This window comes from Peromyscus californicus, unplaced genomic scaffold (genome assembly GCF_007827085.1).
Source record: "Peromyscus californicus insignis strain IS unplaced genomic scaffold, ASM782708v3 Scaffold_24__1_contigs__length_46423439, whole genome shotgun sequence".
Lineage (NCBI taxonomy): Eukaryota > Metazoa > Chordata > Mammalia > Rodentia > Cricetidae > Peromyscus > Peromyscus californicus.
In genome coordinates, this window is record NW_026294535.1 from 8,945,201 (window position 1) to 8,965,979 (window position 20,779).

The window sequence follows — 20,779 nt, forward strand, 5'->3', positions numbered from 1 at the left end:
ACCTTTGCAGCAGCAATTATTTTGTAAACTATAAAATTCATTTTAATATATTTATATAAAATTGGATCTCTGTTTTTAAATAAGAACTGGTATTCTATTTTAGCAACCTCAAGCCTGAAATACTGTTGTTGGAGCCTTAATTATTGGTTGGTTATGAATGTGTATCTCATTGTTCTGACAATATACCTGACAAAGCAGCTTAAGGAAGGGCTTATTTAATTTTTAAGTTTATTTTTATTTCATGTGCATGAGTGTTTGCCTACATGTATGTGTGCATACCACATGCATTCCTGGGGCTCACAGAGCCCAGGACAGGGCACCAGAGCCCGAACCCAGGTCCTCTGCAGGAGCAGTACCTGCTCCTTTTTTTGTTTTAGTTTTTATATTTTTTTGGACAGGGATTCACTATGTAGCCCTGGCTGGGAACTTGCTATATAAACCATGTTGGTCTTGAACTCGTAGAGATCTATCTGCCTCTGCCTCTTGAATGCTGGGATTAAAATTGTGCACCACCACACCTGGTTTAGGAGCAGTAAATGCTTTTAACCACTGACCTCTATCTCCAGCCTGGAGGGGTTCATTTTGATTGACAGTTTAAGGGTGCAGCCCGTCATGGTGGGAGAGGTGCCCAGGCATCTCTAGCTACAGTGAGAGGAGCATGAGGCAGCTGGTCACATCATGCTCACAGTCAGGAAGCTGAGAGAGATGAAGGCTAATCCTCCCACTCTTCCTCCTAATTCAGCCTGGAGCCCCAGCACATGGGATGGGGCTGCCCATATTCAGGGTGGCTCTACTGTCCTCAATTGGAGTTGGGCCTATCTGAGCATCCCCCTCATAAACACATCCAGAGCTATATTTCTAAAGTCACTTAAATTGACAATGAAGATTAACCATCGCAAATATAAACTTAGAAATACTAAATAAAATTAATTGTATTATTGAATCTTTTAGAAATGCCAGATAGAGTATTTATTCATTTAGCTAATACTCATACCCTATTATTGCTATCCACTATTGTTAATATCCATTAAGTATACTGGGAATATAATAATGGAAAGATATGCTCGATGTTCCCTAAAGTTTTGTGGTAAACAAATAAGTTATGGTCTAATGTTATGGTATGAAATATAATATAAACACAGAAAAAAACAACATTTAAATCTGCCTAGGCTAGCCAGGAGTGGTTCCACACACAGGTAATACTTGTCTCAGGTATTACATGTTTTATGACTTGCATAAGTTTTCAGATAGTTACCAAAACAATCAGTATGTAGAAAAACAAAGACCTAGAGAGCAGACCCTCTTGAGTCAGAGTAATTCAACCTAAGTCCTTATTTTACTACTTTTCACATCTTAAAGTAAATAACCTTTCCGATTTTTTAAAAAGAGTATCGATGTCAGTACCTCACATAAAGCTGTGCACTTGGTAATTACCCATGGACTGTTTGTCTTTCTCCATCTCTGTACTGGTATTCTATATCAGCAATCTCAAGTCTTGTACAGCACAGATAGAATTATCCACATTTTTTACCAGGAAAGGGGACTCAAATGTTGGTTCGACTCCTTGCTTCAGATCACACAGCCAAGATGGTGGCAGAGACGAGACAAGAACATCTCCTGCTGTGTCGCCTCTGGATTCCAGGCTTTTCCCTTCAACTATTTATTCCCTCATAGTCTATTTCTTGAGTATTTACTGTGTCATCACGTTATCATGCTCAGGTGATGATACTTCAAGGAACAAAGTCTCCATTCTCTCTAGCTGATCATCCATGAGACAAGGTAGATGTTCTAGTAGCAATTGCAATAAATCCTCCCAAGTGCTATGCAAGGGCCAGTGTCCATGAGTAAATGGAATGTTTTGGGTAAGACCCTACAAGTGAACAAGAATGTGCGGACAGAGAGGAGAGAGGATTGTTCTAAAGAGTGGGGAGACTGGAACCGATATAAATTAATGGTATGCCCTCAGGGTTGGGGGGTGTTCCAGTACCTCAGGGTCAGAGAACCCGAATGAAAGAATCATTAAGAGGTTACTGTTTAGAGATTAGTGGAGACTAGACTGTGGAGTCTTTTAAAGAGCTTAGATTTGGGCTGGGGAGATGGCTCAATGAGTAAGGAGAGTGCTTATTGATTAGTGGGTAAGAGTGGCTTGTGCATGAATGTGAGGATCCCAGTTCGGATCCCCAGGCACCTACATGAAAGTTGGAGGTTCACTGGTGTTTGCTGGCCACCAGCCTAGTCTCCTCCATATCCCTCCCGAAACTTCCCACCAGCTCTTGAGCTCCAGCTGTCTCAAGGCAGTAAGGCAGAGAGAGAAAATGCACCCAATATTCTCCTCTGGCTTCCACCCACATACACTCATATACTACACACATATGTGACATACATCTATGCACACACACACACACACACACACACACACACACACACACACACGGACTTTGATAGCAAAAGGGGGCTACACTTTCTGCACTGCATAGAGACCCTGACCACAGAGCAAATCAATCTAAAATATCAGGTTAATTCTCTGCTTGACCCGGGGGGGGGGGGGGGGGGGGTTCAGATTTCTCACAAGGACATTGTTAGGCCCCAGTTGGCCCTGGTGGGAAACTACCCCAGGCTTTAAGCAGCTAATGATGTCTGATTTGTAATGTCCCATATTCCCTTCAACGGTGCTTCTGCTTTGCTTAGAGGGCCCAAGACAGGAAGTGAGTCACTGGCTGCCCAGATCAGGCTCTGGGGAGCATGATCAAGAGGTAGGATTTACAGGATTTCTGATTGTCATTATCATTGGCCTCAGAAGCTAGAGAGGAAAGGGGGGAAGGAAGGGGGCTGAGGTAGTCCTCCCTCTCCTAGCTTGAGCAGGAAACCCTAGGAAACTCTGATCGCATTTCTAAAAGTTTAATGTTGAGAAAAAGCTACTGTGGTTACTCCGTGGGGCTGAGGTGCCAGAGTCAGCCGGAGTAGAGGGCATAGGGAAAGCTTTTCTAAGTGTCCTCAGGCCAGCAGGCACGACATTATAAGTAGAGCAGTGTTTCCTTCCCCACCTCTTCCTCCCTTCCTCCTTTTCCTCACTGGAAAAGCTACTTCCCTTTGATATTTTTATTTTACTTCTTAGGCCTCTGCATCTTTCCATCTGGCTGAATCTGTTCTATGGGGACATTACTTGTTACCTGGCTTTAGTTTTAATTTAAAAGGGAGGGAAAACCTGTAATTATGAAGCCGCCTAGGCATGCGGGCACCTGATTCATTTCCCTGGGCGGCACTGTGACTCACCCTCATTAAAGTGGTTTTGCTTTGAGAAGCCCGATGCCTTATTGGGCTTGAGTTTTCTCTGCCCAGTATGTGAACAATGAGATAAGTGCCTCTCGTGGGCCATCCCCCTGCTCTTCATCTCTGCTATGAGTCAGATGTTTTACATTTCAAAACATTATCCTGCCTCCAATTCCCCTCTTTATAAATTATGCAGAAAACTCTACCAACAACAGGTTCTAAACAGATGTCTGGATGTGCATCTGTAAAACACTGTAGCGCGGGGCTGTAATTCAGCATGCAGCTTTACTGCCCACAGTCATTAGGATAACGTGCTGTATCATCGGTCCGCTCATCACTGTGTACATCTCAAGGTGCCTCATTCGATGAAAACACAATCATCTGAAAGGGCATTCAAGTAGAGATGCCCAAGTCATGTGAAAAGCCCTCCCAGAACCTCTGCTGGCCTCTAGCTTGGTGCGTTTCTTCCGGAAAGACTTATCTCCCCTGGTTGGACTTTCACATCTCAGAACAGTGTCTTAGCTGTGGAGAGTAGTCTCTGCTGCTTATCCCTTGGAACACTCTCCGCAAGAGGCTCTGGGGTGCAGTCTCCACATCCCTGTTGTCCTCTGAGTGCTCCTCTGCCTCTGATTGTTCTTCCTCAGAGTTCTAGATCCCTTATTGTGCAAGGATCTCAGCCACATACACGGCCTCAATGCTTACCCATGCATTGTTATTCTGCTAGCTTTTATCTCTAGCTTAAACTCGAGTTCCAAACCCTTGAGTTTTTCTCTGTCCCACATGGCTCTACCTGTGTGATTCACGGGGATTTTAGAGACGACCTGCCTGTGTTGTTTACCTAGAGCAGCCCCAAGAAGGTATTGTAGACATGGTGGCTTGAAACAGAAATTCATCATCTTATAGTCCTGCATGCAGGAAGCCTGCCCCATGCTCCCTCTACAGTTCCGAGGGAAGAATCTGCACCTACACACACAGACATACACACAAACGTACATACACACATATGCATACATACATACATGAACATACACACACATACACATATGCACACATACATATATATACATACACATGTACATATACATATACACATACATAGACACAAATACACACATACATGCACACACACATATATACATGTGCACACATATACATGCAAATACATACACATACATACATACATATATACACACATAAACACACAGACACATACATACACACGTGCATACACACATCTTCACACACACATACACACACACACACACACACACACACACACACACACACACACACACACTTCCAGCTTCCAGGTGTTACTCTATGAAAACAATGTAACTCCAGTCTGTCTCTGGCCTTTTAGATCTCTCTGTCCTTTCTCCCTCCTCTTCTTCTCTTCCTCCTCCTCCTCCTCCTCCTCCTCCTCCTCCTCCTCCTCCTCCTCTTTCTTCTTCTTTCTTCTCCTTTTTTTATATTATTAAACTTTATTTTACAAAGAAAATACTGCTTTCAACATATCATTTTAGCCAGGATCCCAAATACGAGAATTATTTTTTATGAAAAATAAAAGATAAAATTACATCTTCCAAAAGACTTTTCAGAAGCAGAAATAAAGGTTGCTAGTCCTACAGAGCCGACACCAGGATGTCAATGGAAAGATGTGTGGACGACAGTGAGGTTTCTGATAGGAGTTACAGTGGGTGTGAGCTTCCAGGTAGGTACTGGGAACCAAGCTCAGGTCCTCTGCAAGAGCAGCCAGTGCTCATCACCACTCTAGCCCCCAGACATACATGTGTCCTTTCTGCTCATCAGCTGTTGTATTTGGGGCACATCCTAAGTGATTTTTAAAATTTGTTTATATTACGTATACATAAAATTAATGGTGCAGAGATTATGACTTTCTGATAGAATTTCTAAGACCTAGTAGTGTGTTGTCAATAAACAAATCATTACCTAATGAATATAGATTGCAGAGAAAGAAAGGCAGGGAGGGACAGGGGAAGGAGGAAGGAAGGAAGGAAGGAAGGAAAAAAATAAGAATTACTTAATCTGAAAAAATAGTGAGCAAGCTTATAAACTAGGTTTAGGCATGAAATTTTAAATGTGGCTCAGTATTATTTTTCTAATCAATATAGTAAAAAATGCATTAAGTATCAGTGAAACATTATTGGAAGTTAATTCTCAAACCTCTGTGCTGCCGCACAGCCCCGTGTTCTCCAGGAACCATAGAAAATGTGATTATAGTCCTCAGTGCTTTAGTCAAAACGAGTCCCTTTTACTTGTTTTGTTAATGGAAAGTTCTTGACTTTGTTGGTGCTATAGGATATCATATCCTTTCCCAAATATTTCTAGAGTAGAGAATATTTTATAGCCTCCGAAAAGGGTAAGATTTAAGCAATGAGTAGCATTCTAATTATAAAAATATATCAGTGTATAGCCTTATATCTCAGCAAAATGTTTCCATATGTCAGCCAGAAAGAACAAAAGGAAGCATCCGATTAAATCAATGTATCCATTAGCTTTTATAGGTGTTGGGGCTTCTCTGCACATACAGCTGGTTGGCAAAGGGTCATACTGATTATTTTGGCAATTGAGAAATTAAAAAGAATGAGACAATGCAGAACTGTATCTACTTTGGCTGCATTAATACATTTTCCTGAGCGGATCTTCAATAGACTCTCATGCTTGCAATTATTAAGAATGACCTTAGTTCAACTGAATCAGACAAGGTCTTCTAGGTGTTGATGAGGAACAAGGCGGAAATATCTTCAATTCCCACGGCATTCATTCTGTAAGCAAATCAGGATTACTCCAGGGAGTTAATTGTATTCTTTGTAAGAAAGCAAGACCTCAAAAAAAAAAAAAAAGACCCTAAGATTTGTTATTTTGCTCTACTTTGCATTAGTGCTACTTGATGGTGTTAAATTCACACAAACTTTCAGACACGTAATTATACTATTCACTAATTAAACAGGAAAAGTCAACCAAATTAGATATAGTTAGAACAATGTCTTGGCATAGCCCGGTGGGGCTGCCTAGATTTATCATCATTAAATTATCCTAAGTAGACACTGGCATTAACAGCTTAGTATTTATTATTCATCTATCTTTAGTTCGTTTTGACAAATTGCAAAAGATTCTAGCTTTACCATGTTGTGTGGGGGCCTCTGGGTACTTATGTAACCACCTCTATAGCTTTATGTTGTAACTTTCTTCATTTGAAAGATTCATCTCTTTTTCTAATTCTCAGAAGTTTTAGAGTATTTGAAACAATTTCTTCTCTTTTAGCAATAAAAAATGTCATTGTTGGTTAGAATCCTGTATGTAAATTATTCCTATTAAGAAAACGTTTTGTATATGTTATCTAACTTAATCCTTGCACTAACTCTAGGTCCACACTGTTTTGTTTTGTTTTGTTTTTGTTTTTTGAGACAAGGTTTCTCTGTGTAGCCTTGCGCCTTTCCTGGAACTCACTTGGTAGTCCAGGCTGGCCTCGAACTCACAGAGATCCGCCTGGCTCTGCCTCCTGAGTGCTGGGATTAAAGGCGTGCGCCACCACTGCCCGGCTCTAGGTCCACACTGGTATCTCTGATATACAATGATATCATGGAGCGTTTAACTGACTCAGCCATGTTTACCTGACTAAAAGGGGGTCAAGCTGGGCTTGGATGCCATACAATCTAACTCAGGGTCTGGGCCCTTGACCATGGCATTGTGACATTTTTCTGCCTCTCAGTAATCTTATTAGATCATACTGTAATATGCTTTAGAAAGCCCATCCCACTTTTGTTTATTATAGTGACTGTTATTCACACATGACCCCATATGTACTTGGAATTCTCCAAGTGTAAGCAGGTCCGTGAGAGGAAATTCTTGTATTCTCTGTTGTTGGCCATGTCTGCATGTGGCTAGGAAGAAGCTGTTGCCAGAGAGAACTACCCTTCCCTTGTCCGTTCAGTATTCATGGTGTTCTTTTGATGGTTGAGTGCCAGAGATAAAAGTCTCAGCCCTTCCCTAGAAAGAACTCAAGTCAAAGAAGGGCAGCACAGTGTCTCCCACTTGTAAGAAAGTGTCTGATTCCTTAAAGAAAGGGATTGAAGTGCTGCCTGTGGAGAAATACCCTGTCTTCTACACACCTCATCCCACTGCTGGCCACCGTCCTTGTGACTGGCTCTGATGCTCAGAGTCTTAGAGTCATCCCCAACAGATAATCAACAGGTGAACTCTGGAGCTGATTCAGGCATTTTTGTGTCAGACACCACCATTCCCCCATAGGTGTCTTTCTCCTACATAACTCATTCATTTTAATCTGTGTGCTAATTATTCCTAATCAACAGATGGGAAACAGAAGGACAAAGCAACTTTCTATAGTCTGTAGGCCTGAATGATTTTTTAAAATCATTTAGATCTATTTTGATCCAAATTTAGAGTTTCTTGTGGTAATTAGTGGATTGCTTTTTTATTCTATTTATAGGCTTAAATCAAAGTAATCATGGTTCAAAAGCTGTGTGTTCTCCTATTGAAAAAAGAAAAAGAGAAGAAAGGAAAGAAAATCGAATGCCCTTTGAATCCAGAGAGTTGTTTCTGTTGCTGTAGCAACCATCCCAAACTTACACAGTTACAATAGGAATCATTGTATTATCTTATAGGTTACATAGCTCAGAACAGGCTTAGCTGGTCAGTCTTGTCAGTGTTTCTTACTCAATAAAAGTGGATGGAGATGAACCACCATGGAGCTAGAGTAGCTGGGGACTGGCCATCTCTCCATGACATGTCACTGCATGAGTGACCTTGAGTTTCCTCGGGGTATTTTGGAAAGAGAGAAGTCAAACTACCTACCTAGTGCTGCAGGGCTCCAGTGCCAGTCTTCGGGTGCAGGCAAGATGAGCGTTGAGTTGCCTTTTGATTTATCCTCAGAAGCCACACAGAGTTGCTGCTACTACATTTTACCAGTTAGGAGCGAGTCACAGACTTCCCCAAATTAAATAGAAAAGAATTGGACTTGGAAGGAAAAGTATGAGTATTGTAGATGGACAGGCAGAAAAGAGGATAAAGTTTTGGCCATCTTCACAAAGATAGTATAGACAGCCCTTCCTTTAGTTTACAACCAAACTCTGCTCACCTTCCCCAAAGACCCCTAAACACACAGACATAGCACACACACACACACACACACACACACACACACACACACACACACACACACACACACACACTTCATCCCTCTCAGCACTACTCTGGCTCCTGATGCTCATTGTACACAGGAGGCTCAACTGCTGTCCTTAGGTGTGTTATTTCAGGCAAATCATCTGAGCTCCTTTCCTCTTGGTTTAGATCCCTGTGAACCAATGAGACAGGTTACCTGCCTCTCACATACTCACCACATACTAGACAAACACAGGCTAACCACAGTAGACATTTTCATTGGAAACAAAACAAAACGGAAGTGTAGTAGGCTCATGGCAGGCTTTGGTCCATCCTGTTTCTGGTTCTGTGTTTTGGGCTCAAGTTTAACCCTGAGTATTGTTCTCCATCATTCTTGACTCTGCCCTCTGGGGTCCTATCCCCTTAGAATAGCCTTTCCTTTGTCCTAATGAGTGATCTACGTATAAAACTAAGTAACATTCCAATTTGCTTCCTACCTGAAGGAGTTTCATTGCCCAGATGCCTCTCTTCCTGTGGTATTGCCTTTGATCCTTTTAGCTTCAACCTGGCAATGTTTCTCAAATAGATATTAAAAACTTAGTGCATTTTCTATGAATCTTACTACGTTTCCTTCTCATGAGCCAAAGCTATGGTCACAGATATCTTAAGAGAATCCTTTCTGTGCTCCGAGTTCCCTATGATGCTGATGATCGACATACATGTCCTTAGATACTTAGAAGTCCTGTAATGTTTGACAGAGAGACTGCATGTTCTGAGCTCCTCTGAGAGCCTTTTATATTTTGTAATAGTCTGGAGGCCTTCCTGGATTTCAAATGGGTTTTGCAATCTCACCATAGATTTTTATCTTAAGCTTCAGGATTTTCTGTGTTTGCTATCTGGGACACAGGAATGGATTGAAAGTCCTGCTGCCCAAGAACCTAGTCTGCTGCTTCATCTGGCCCAGCTAAGGGGAGTTTGGCTTTTTTTTTTAAACTGGTGTTCAAAGATGTTACAGGTCTGTCTCAATTTAATGAGACAGGAAATAGTCTATACTTTTGATGGGGAATTTATGCTAATAATCACTGTAAAGATCAAATAATCACTGTAACATGATAAAATGCCTTTAAACAGACATCAGTATTTAAATATGCAGGAGTTAACCTGGGAAAGGTATATTTTTATTCTTAAACATTTGTTTTTGTCTAAAACACGTTCTGGAGGCTAGCTCCAGGATTGCTTTTGAAAAGCTTACAGGATTCATGGTGGCTGAAAGCATTTGTGCTACTGTGACAATTGTTAAGAAAGAACATCATTACAATGTTTAATTTTCTTTGTCTTGAATATTCATCGATTTCAGTTTCTTCCTTTGGCTGTTTTATTGGTATTCTGGAGTCCCAGGCAGCAGAACAATCTATAGGGTTTTTCTTGGATGTTTCTTCTGGTACAGTTAACCTTGCAAATGGAAACCCAACAAACAGTTCTCTCAACCTCTCAGCATTTTCAGTTATCCTATAGGCTAAACAAAGATATACGTAGCAGCAGTAAAGTGTGTCTTAGATAAAGGAGACAGGCAAACCTTCATCAAAACATTCAATGTGGAGCTGAAGAGAGAGCTTTGTCAGCAAAGTGCCCATCACATAAGCATGGGGGCATAGATCCCACATAGAAAGCCAGGCATTATGGCACATGCCTATAATCTTAGGTGCTGGGTGACCTGCTGGTTTTGCTGATCAGTGAGTGCTAGGTTCAGCATCACCAGAAGATAAAGTGAAACATGATGGAGAAAACCAGCATCACCTCTGACCTCCATAAACACATTCACATAAGTATACATGAATGCATCCACATGTTTATAATGCATATTCAGACACAAAAATATCAAGCTGTCCTTGGTCTGTCCTTCAACCCAGAGCTAGACTGGGATTTCAGGAAGGACAAATGTCCTGGACAAACTGTAACTAACTAGCCCTATGTGACTTTATTAAGGCCTCTCCTTCATTTTAATATGTTGAAATAAAGGAGACATTGGACTGTCATCTAGAAATACTTGTTAAATATCTTCTACTTATGCTGGGCAGCGGTGGCCCACACCTTTAATCCCAGCACTCAGGGAGGCAGAGGCAGGCAGATCTCTGTGAGTTCAAGGCCAGCCAGGTCTACAGAGTGAGATCCAGGACAGGCACCAAAACTACACAGAGAAACCCTGACTCGAAAAACCAAAATAAATAAATAAATAGATAGATAGATAGATAGATAGATAGATAGATAGATAGATAGATAGATAGATAAATGAAAATTCTTCTACTTACAATGCCTCCTTGTGCAATTTAGTGGTACAGAATTTTTAATTATGACTCAACTCATAGTGAGATTAGCACATTCTTGAGCCATGCAATTTACTTGCAAAGACATTTCTTAGACTATTGGCCATGAACTAGGCTCCCCGTTGACTTCCTTCAGAGAGTCCCTGCGACTGACATGCTTGATCAGGATTCTGCTTGCCAACATCTTGTACTTTTCTTTCATCTCCCACACTTTCCAGTACGCCACCACACCCACCAAGCAAACACTATCTGAACAGACCTAGGTTAAGTGAATTTTGTGTTAAATGGACAGTCACAATTGTCCTCTTGGAAGGGCGGCTTGATTATAGGGAAGAGCTGTACTCACCTGAGTGTGCAGAGGAACCAAGAGAAAAGTGCATGAAATCTCCATGTGGTTGAGTATTATGCTAAGGAATGTCAAGCATTTTAAATGTCACTCATGTGGGTTTTTGTTTTTGTTTTTTTCACATCCTCAAAGTTTCCACCTGGAATTGTTTTTTGATATGCATCAGGTTCTGGTGTATGTCTGAGTCATAACCAAGTCAGGTTCTGATCTATGTCTGAGGTCATAATCAAGTCAAGAAAGAAAAGATTTTCTATTAAACAAAACACAAAAGTTCAAGAGTTTATTTTTGTACAGAAAGTGGTTTGATAATTCATGTTTCCATCTGTCATTTCTCTATTTTGTGCTTGAGAAGATTTGAAACGCACATGTACAAACTCCTTCCTTTAAAGTATTGTCTTTGAAAGTATTTCTTAGGTTAGTTCAATGTGACAGTATTTCACACTGTAGTTGTTGATTTTCATAGCCTATTTAAATCCTAATATTTTAGCATTTAGAATAGTGGTTCTCAGTCTTTGGATTGTGACCTGCTTGGGGGTCAAATGACCTTTTCACAGGGTCACATATCAGATATCCTGCATATTATATATTTATGTTACTGTTCATAACAGTAACAAAGTTGCAACAAAAATTATTGTATGGTTGGGGGTCACTACGACATGAGGGGCTGTGTTAAAGGATCACAGCATCAGGAAGGTTGAGAACCACTTTTCTGGAGGAAGGGAGAATTTACTCTTTTTAGAATCTGAGCTTTGGATGCACAATTCTTCTTGTTCAGATTTCTCCATTCTCTTCAATAGGGAAAGCAATGTTACTACCTTTTTTGAATAGTTTTAAGTTCAAAGAATTAAGTTCAGAATTTTCCCTTATTATGTTGATGAATGACTATATTTAGATGCCAGGGGGTTTTCTATTACTTTGTTGTAGTTTTCAGTTATTTTGGAGGTTTGCTTCCTTGTCAATCTTTGTCAGATGACCTAATTATAAATCTAATTAGTCATTACTTAGATTTGGGTCAGAAAAATGTACCTTTAGGATTTAGGAATTGTAATAATAGTACTGTTACCAGCAGTGATAATTTTTACAGCTTATCACCAAGTGTCTTATCTACTCTCTATAAGATTACAGACATACCAGCATCAACATTTCCAAGATAAAGAAAATGAGTAACTTTCCAAGTTGATAACAAAAAGGCAGCATTCTTGAAAGCTGGGCTCAGAATTATCAGGCACTAGATGTCTACCGGTAACCACAGTGGTATGCTCCAGTGGTCTTCAATGGAGAAGAATGTGTTGTTTCCTGTAGTAGACACTTGGGAGTTTACTGTGGGTACCTAAAGATAGAGACCAGGGTAAACATTTTATAGTAGGAGGGCATTCATCCCTAGTAAAGAATTATCCAGGTCTGAAATGAGGTAATATATCAACAGCAAGAGCCTAAGCCAAAGTTTTATTAAAGTCACATTGAAAACCCATAAACAACAAAATTTAAAGAAGTTCTGTGAATTTAAGAGCCTACTTAAAAATTATTACATTTGTGTGTGTGTGTGTGTGTGTGTGTGTGTGTGTGTGTGTGTGTGCAAGCATGCCGACCATGTGCGCCTGTGGAGGTCAGAGGACATCCTATGAGAGTTGGCGCTGTCATTGTATCGTGCAGGTCTCAGGAATCAAGCTCAGGTCATCATTTTGGCAGGAACTGTCTTTGCCCACAGAGCTGTCTTGGCAGCCAGGAACCTACATCTTTTAGGATAACCATAAGTGCTTCACATACACTATAACTTTTTCAGCTAGAAAATTATTATTCTTTTCCTTTATTTGTGTGTTCTCTAAGATATTTTATACTTACATAAATTCTTTAATAAGTTCTAGATAGTCTATCAAAAAGTCTCAATTAATTTATTCTTTGACTTGAAACATTCTGCCCAAAATGAAAGAATATGAAGAACTGTCAATGTAATATGATACAAATATATTGCCAAGCAGCTGCCATTTCTCAATGCTAGACTCTTGAAGTAACAGTCTATTGATTCACATTCTGACTTAGTCTTGTTTCAAGATTGGCCAGAGTTCTCCAGCATTTCTAGGTAAACAACTACTCCACAATTTTGTAAAGAAGTCTTTTTTTAAAACCCAGTCTACCTTTTATCAAATTTGGTGGTTCTATTCTGTTTCATTTTTTTTTCTAGTTTCTCCACATCACTAAAGAGACATAGTTTCTTGGTCAGAAGTGTTATTTCCAGTTGTAATACACAAGCAGCATAAAAATATTCAAGTATTCAAAACTAGTAACTGGAGTGAATAGAGGTATCTAGAGCAACCCATGAAACACCACCATCAAGATAAATAAACTTCAAAGGTTTTCAGTCATCGTGGCTCTTAAAGATTCACACCCTGTTGAGTCTGATTTGCCTGCATTTCACCAAATCTCCCCTTTAAGCAGGAGTGTAAAGGGACACCAGCTGAGACTCTCACCCACCCAATGAGTAGTTTCTCAATGGAAACTCATGCTGCTGTCTTCGTACAGAAGGATTCTAGTCAACTGAAAACAGCAGACCTCCACCACACTGGCGCTTACCTTCTGCTCCCCTGACTATCATGAAAGCCTGAGAATGTTTCTGATGTTCCAGTTGTCATACTGAATCTTCTGCTGGTTCTTTACCACCATCCATTCATAAAAGCCTACTCCTGCCTTTTCCTTATTTTACCCAATAGTTTCTTATCAGTGGGAAAAACCTACTGTTAACTCTAGAGATATAACATAGGTAAAAGTGGTAACATCAGGGTGATCCTATGCTTGCATAGGTCTTTTGAGTAATTTAAGAGAGTCTTGTTCAAAACACACCATGTTTTATGGTGTCTCAAAGTCCTTTGCTACATCTATAAGAAATGTAATTTTTTAAATATGGTTTTACAGCATCCCAGAACCTAAGGGGCTATACAAAAAAAAGTTCAACTAAATATAATGTAGAAGGTAAACTTTATATGGGAATGCATACATTCAAATGTTGTAACAAAATGTCACATTTAAATTCAAGTAACTGCTAAGATGGGAGACACTAAAGACATCATAGCACATTTGGAACCCTGACAATGGGGTCAGAGTTTAAATGTGGAAAGGTGAAAAACTAGACATCTTATGTTTTAGCAGTTAACAGCTTAAAGAGAGTCAAAAATCATCACATATAAAAATAATGTTTGTATAGTAAGTGCATCTATAGAGCTAAGATAGGAAGTGGGGAATAAAACTCATGTAGTTTATAATGTGTGATAGAACCTTGCCTAACAATTTTACTTAGGGTTGGAAATGGGAATGGAGAAACATATAAAACACCATTTACAAAGAAAGGATTTTTGAAAAGCAATGATAATGAAACATTTTTCTCTTTCTAAAAATCTTATTCTGCCCCAAATCACTAACAGCTGCAGTATATTCTGACTAATTACAAGTGAATCATAAGGAACACAGCGTGATAGGAACCCTAAGTGCTATCAGTATGGTACGTGTTGATTTTCAACCCCGATGCTCTATGTAATTCGTGTTTTATTCACACTGGGGTCATTAATTTTTAAAAGACTTTATTTTTTAGAGAAGTTTTAGTTTTATAGCAAAATTGAATAGAAGATATAGAGAGTTTCATGTCTCCTACCCCATGCACATGAATAGTCTCCATTGTCAATATCTTTTACCAGTGACGAAGCACAGTGGCTATATCTGATGAACCTACACAGAAACTATTGACACCCCAAGGCCACGCTATCACCTGGGGTTCCTGTTTTAGACTCCAAGCATTTGTGAAAATATTTGAGTGTCCAGTGTTCATGATTGTAGTACCCTACAGAACACCTTCACTGCCCTCAAATCTTAAATGCATTGTATATCACTCATTGTGATGGTTGGCATTGTCAACTTGACACAATCCAGAGTCATCTGGGATATGGGCCTCTGGGTAGACCTGTGGGGAACTGTCTTGAGTGCCAACAGGGATCCTCAACTGTATGAAATGGAGAAAGCAATGAACACTGGGAAGCATTTGCTGTTCTCTGTTGACTGTGGTGTGATGACTACCTTGACTTCCTCACTGTGGTGGACTATATCTTGAACCGTAAACCCCCAAAGCCCTTTCCATTGTAAGCTGCTATTTTTAGGATCTTTTATTGGGACATTTTATGACAACTATGGGAAAAGAAACTAAGATACCCATGCCATCATTTTCAAAGAAACTATACTAGATTAATTTGGGTCCCTTACTTGCTACAGGAATTACACATCTTCAGCACTGTGCCAAATTTTAGTAAATGACAAAGGATTAATTATTAGTTCAGGTGCCACTCATAAACAGTATATTGTTATATACCGATGGAATTTGTACTTGCATTATCAACAGAAAGAGAAAATATTTTTTCAGACAAATTTTACCCATTAATAACAAGGGCTTGCTATTTTCAAGAAGCAATTTGGCAACAAAAATCTGTTCTTTCCATTCAAAATTGCAAGACTGAAGTTTTGGAAAAGTGCTTACCAGTGGAGAAAAATTATATTAGGTTTCTTTAAAGATAAGAGAGAAGGAGAGCAATCTAGGATGGAAAGATGTAATAATGGGTAGATAGGTAGATGGCGGGAGGGAGGGATGGGTAGATGGATAGATAATTTCACGGAATTGTTCATTGGATAATTATTGCAACTGTAGAAGCAAGTAAGTTTGGGATGTGTGGGTCAGTCTCAAAGGCTGGAGATTCTGGGAAGACTGGTGGTTGCAGTTGGGTAGCAGAAATCCTTTTTCCTCATGAGACTCCAGCCTCACAGCCTTTGCACTTAAACCACTCTTCAGATGATTGGATGAGGCTCATCACCATCCTTGTGGGTAACCTGTTGCATTCCCATCTAGTGATTGATGGTTCAGCATTCCAAAAGTACCATCGAACAAGCATCTGGACTGGTAGTTGACCAAAAACTGTGCATGATTACCTGAACAACTTTATATATAATCATATATACCAAGAGACATAAACAGATTAACAGATTAACAACTAGTTTATCTTAATCTTTCCTTTTCCAAATACAACTCTTTTCTTGATTCTGACCCCTTAAACTGAAAACACAGGGACCTTCAAAGCCGAGGGAGTAAGAAACCCTTCTACCTACTCTCTGCCATCAAGGTATCACCATGACTGGGGTTCCCCTGTGAGATCAATTTTATGAGCAAGTGTATGGAAACAACATACTGTTCAATGCTGTCCAAGTAGTATAGCTGTCTAAAAAGGGGATAACCAGAGTTAAAGCCTGAAAAGTAACCCAAAGCTTTATTTACGTAGTTAAGATGTAGATTATGACACACAGAGTCTACTTGCCATCTAGAGTGAGCTAGCCCATGAAATAGACAATTTGACAAAGAATTTCATCCACTTTTACCTTGGTGTCCAAAACCAATGGCTATATCACACAAGCAAAGGCAGTATAAGATGTGAAAGCCTGGCTTATTGTCACTTAAAAAAAATCTGTCTTTTTACCCGAAAATATGAACTTTCTAGTCCATCTAAGTACTAGTAAGTCTTTACTTCAGCTTTAGAATTGTCTACAGTCTAGAGCTCTATATTTCCTTACACAATCTTCAGTCTCTCCCCCAAGATTCAGGTAAAGTGGAATCATTTTTGAGTAGCAGTACAATGTTATGATATTATGACATGTTGGCTTCAGTTCCAGAAGGTAAGTAAATTTGAGGTCCGTGAATTTTCAACTAGTCAGTTAAAGTAGTAATTCCTTTTTTTTACACTAGAACTAGTGTGCATGGCAAAACTGGGCATTTTTTAACAAACTATTATGTTCCGCCCTCGGACAAAACTATGAACCAGGAACAAATAAATTTATTAAATATGTGTTGCTTGATTTTTAAAGAATCCCCAGAATTCACTTGGCTCTACTGGGTGTCCTAGATTTCTCTCTAGCACCTTTAGCCTTCATCTTGCCTGTGGAAATTTCTCCCAAAGACAGTTGTTTACTCTCTGGATTCTGGGATGTATCCATCACCATGTTCCAAGGCCATAGCAGCAGCAGTGCTAATAGACTCCTTACCAGTCTCACCAATTGCTACCTGTCATGGCCATGCACTCGAGATCTTAAGGTTTTTGTGTATTGAGCCTTTTGTCACCAGTAACAGCTGACACAGCTCTCCCGCTGCCTTCCTAGCTAAAGAGGGATCTAGTGACTCTCCAGCATCTCCAAGACATCAGCTGTCTTGGGGTTATATGTGTGCTTCTCTGTAATTTTTAAAATCATATTCTGATTAATATAAACATTTGTAAACAATGAAGAACAGTTAAAGAACAACTCAACAAATATTCAACTACCATTTAACAACATATATTTGACGATTGAAGTTTTGTTGCATTCTGTTTATCATCTTACTTAATCATACTTTTTCTGTTCCCCTACATGTTTGTGCATTCATCCATTTTTCTATCTCCTTAAATTATTTTTTTTGATATTATAATTACATCATTTCCTCCTTCTTTTCCCTCCCTCCAAATCCACCTCTCCTCTTTCAAATTCATGGCCTCTTTTTTCAATGATTGTTTTTACATGCATATATGAAACACATATATATTGTCCTAAATATGTAATTACAACCTTTTAATCTGTATATTGTTACTTGTATCAATAGGTTTTCAGGGCTGATCACATGGTATTGGATAACCAGTGAGTATGTTCTTTGCTGGGTCTGCTTTCCTTAGTTACTTGTGTTCTTTATGTAGGATTAAGCCCTCATGAGCTTTCCCCCATCCACATTAACATGTCTACTAGTGTCCTCCTTGTTCAGTATGTGTGTGTCTGTGTGTGAGTATATGCATGTAAATGCAAGAGTCCAGAAGAGGGTGTCAGAATCCCTGGAGTTGGAGTGTTAGACATTTGGGAGCTGTCTGACATGGGTGCTGGGAACGGACTCTTAACCACCAAACCATCTCTCCAGTCTTACGTCTGTGTATCTGTCTTGTTTGCTTGCTGGACAATTTGGAGTAACATATTACCGAAAGAGACTTAGCTTAATCATGATATTTTCCATGATTTAGAAAATGAATGCCATTTGATAGCATGACCATTAAGCAAAACAACAGTATTAAGTTCTCCCCCTAGGGCCTAGGGCCTCCCTAGCCATGGGCTTTAGACCAAGTTTACAGAGACAAGCATTAATTTCCTCCTATAAACATACCTCAAATCCAAGCAGAAAGCTGTCAGCTGGCCCCTTATCATGCGTTATTGCACTTAGAGGGCATGTCTCGCCTTGGCAGGTCACTATCATAGTTTACAGGATTCACAGCTAAGACAGCTAATGATTTTTCTAACCCAGCAGCTTGTATTTCAGCCCCAGCTTGATTTCTGTAAGGTCTGTGACCAAAGTGTGTTGAAGTGTATCCAACAATACGATTTTACCATCAAGTTCTAGAGGTCAATGAAAAGAAAAGGCAAAAGTGTTAGAGGATACTTCCTGGCTAACAACTAGTAAGAAGATATCCCACACTTCGTATTGCGAATTTTGTTTCATAGCCCGGGGCTACTGGGAAAAATAGTATCCATCTATGGAGGATTCCTCAGTTCAAACATTTTGTTTCAGATTACAATTTTAATAAGCTTATAAAATAGATTTTCATATAGCTTTTCCATATACCCTTCATTATCATTTCAAGTGTTTTCTTTTAAAAAAATGCATACATATACAGACACGCGCAGTCATCCCTCAGTACCCTCCTGGAGCAGGTCGATTGAGACCGAAAGTTGCAGAAGTATGAGTCTTTTACAGAAAGTGGCACAGTGTATGCATGGAGATCTATACAGTCCTCTGGTATATTTGATCATCTCCAGTCTACTCTTAATAACTAATGTGTAATGTAGATGTCATGTAAATAGTTGTCATACTGAAAGTACACGTTCATAACGGACACAGATTTGTTTTGGATCCCTAGTTGGTTAAACCTAATGATGCAGCACTAGATGGTATGGTAAATACACCTTAGTCCACTCCACAGACTCTCTGTTCCTTTAGCAGTAATTATAATCATAAATGGTAGCTCTCACTTCCTTCTAGGACTTCACGGTACCTCCCTGGGTGAGAGTCATTCTTTCTTCCACCGTTGATATTGATGGACCCTTGTATTTCTTTCAGCCTTTTGTTGCAATGAATTACCTTATGTATGTTGATTTAGTATGGTATGGAACTTTATCTCTAGGAAGGTATTTGGAAATAGGGTTCCTGGGTCAGATAAATATGTAAATGTTTGTCTATGTGTTTGTGTGTATGTGAGTGTGTTCCCTCTGAGAGAGTTGTACCATTTTGCAGTCTCAGCAGTAATGGATAGCTCACAGAGTTGTTTAAAATGTTTACAATATGTGCTGTTCAGATAAGTAAGACATATATGTGTATTTCTGTGTTTTATTTCTTATGAATGAGGTTTAGTAAACTTTTATGTTCTTTCTTTTCCTCATCAAATGTTCTCTTTTTCACTTATTTCCTGTTGGAGTTTTGAAATTTCCAGTGCTTAAAACTCTCTCTCTCTCTCTCTCTCTCTCTCTCTCTCTCTCTCTCCCTCCCTCCCTCCCTCTCTCTCTGTCTCTCTGTTTCTCTGCCTCTGTCTCTCTGTCTCTGTCTCTCTGTCTCTCTCTCTCTCTCTCTCTCTGTGTGTGTGTGTGTGTGTGTGTGTGTGTGTGTGTGTGTGTGTGTGTGTGTGTGTGTGTTCGTGTGGTCACAGAGGTGAGTGCATGGGCATGGGAATTATGGAGAGCCGAGGTTATTCGCAGGTGTTTTTTCTCAGGAGCCATCCACCTCCCTGATAAGGAGTGTCTCTCATTAATCCAGAGCTCACCAAGTAGGCTGGGCTGATTGAACAGAAAACCCCAGTGATCTGTTTCTCTCCTCTGTGGCTTTTCACGAACAGGCCCTTCTGGTCAGCATTCTCCCATTGATGAGTAATAGTGTACACTCCTGGGAGAAGTAGGAGAATTCTCAGCAAAGAATGGACATACCTTTTTCAAGATAAGAAATCTCTCCTACTGCCTATTACCCTCTTAAGTATCTTCTACATTGTTAATATGATATGAATTATTTGCAAATGGTGCATACATACAATACAAAGCATGAGGAAATTATTCCTGGTCTTGAACAGGAAGAGACAGTGGCCATGGAGAGAATTTTCATACACACTGATTATATAATGAATGCATATGTGTCTTCTCTTCCCATCGTGCTTAGTTTTCACCAATAAATATGTACCTCACAAGGGTCCATACATTTGTGATGCAGGTTAATCACTATGTAACAAGTGTATAATATCTGTCCTGTAGAAACAAACTATCTATCACGCTGCCTCATACCTTAGTGGAAGTTCCAATGAGTTCTTTTCTTTTTCGGTAATGCTTGAGGACAAATGTCATTTTATATAAGTCAGAAGAATATTCATTTAGACCACCAAAATTAGCTCCTAAACTCTAATTTTGTAGGAGGGGTCTTGTATAGAAACCTGTCTCATTTTTGGCGTGTGTGTGTGTGTGTGTGTGTGTGTGTGTGTGTGTGTGTGTGTGTGTAAGTTACATTTATCTGAAGTGTGGGTTTCTCTCTCTCTCTCTCTCTGTGTGTGTGTGTGTGTGTGTGTGTGTGTGTGTGTGTGTGTGTGTGTGTGTGTGTTTGTGTATTCCCTCCTTCTGTCCAAAATAA

At 39.7% G+C, this 20,779-nt stretch overlaps 1 protein-coding gene and 1 long non-coding RNA gene across 15 annotated transcripts in view; one reads left to right on the plus strand and one right to left on the minus strand.

Moving 5' to 3' along the window:
- Anks1b (ankyrin repeat and sterile alpha motif domain containing 1B) overlaps positions 1–20,779 on the plus strand; it is a 1,024,799-nt gene that overhangs the window by 451,577 nt on the left and 552,443 nt on the right. The window lies entirely within an intron of this gene.
- Positions 10,632–20,779, minus strand: part of LOC128119670 (uncharacterized) — a 40,085-nt gene continuing 29,937 nt past the window's right edge. The window contains exon 4 of the long non-coding RNA XR_008221599.1: positions 10,632–12,412. This is a non-coding gene — a long non-coding RNA (uncharacterized LOC128119670). The remainder of the gene's footprint in view (positions 12,413–20,779) is intronic.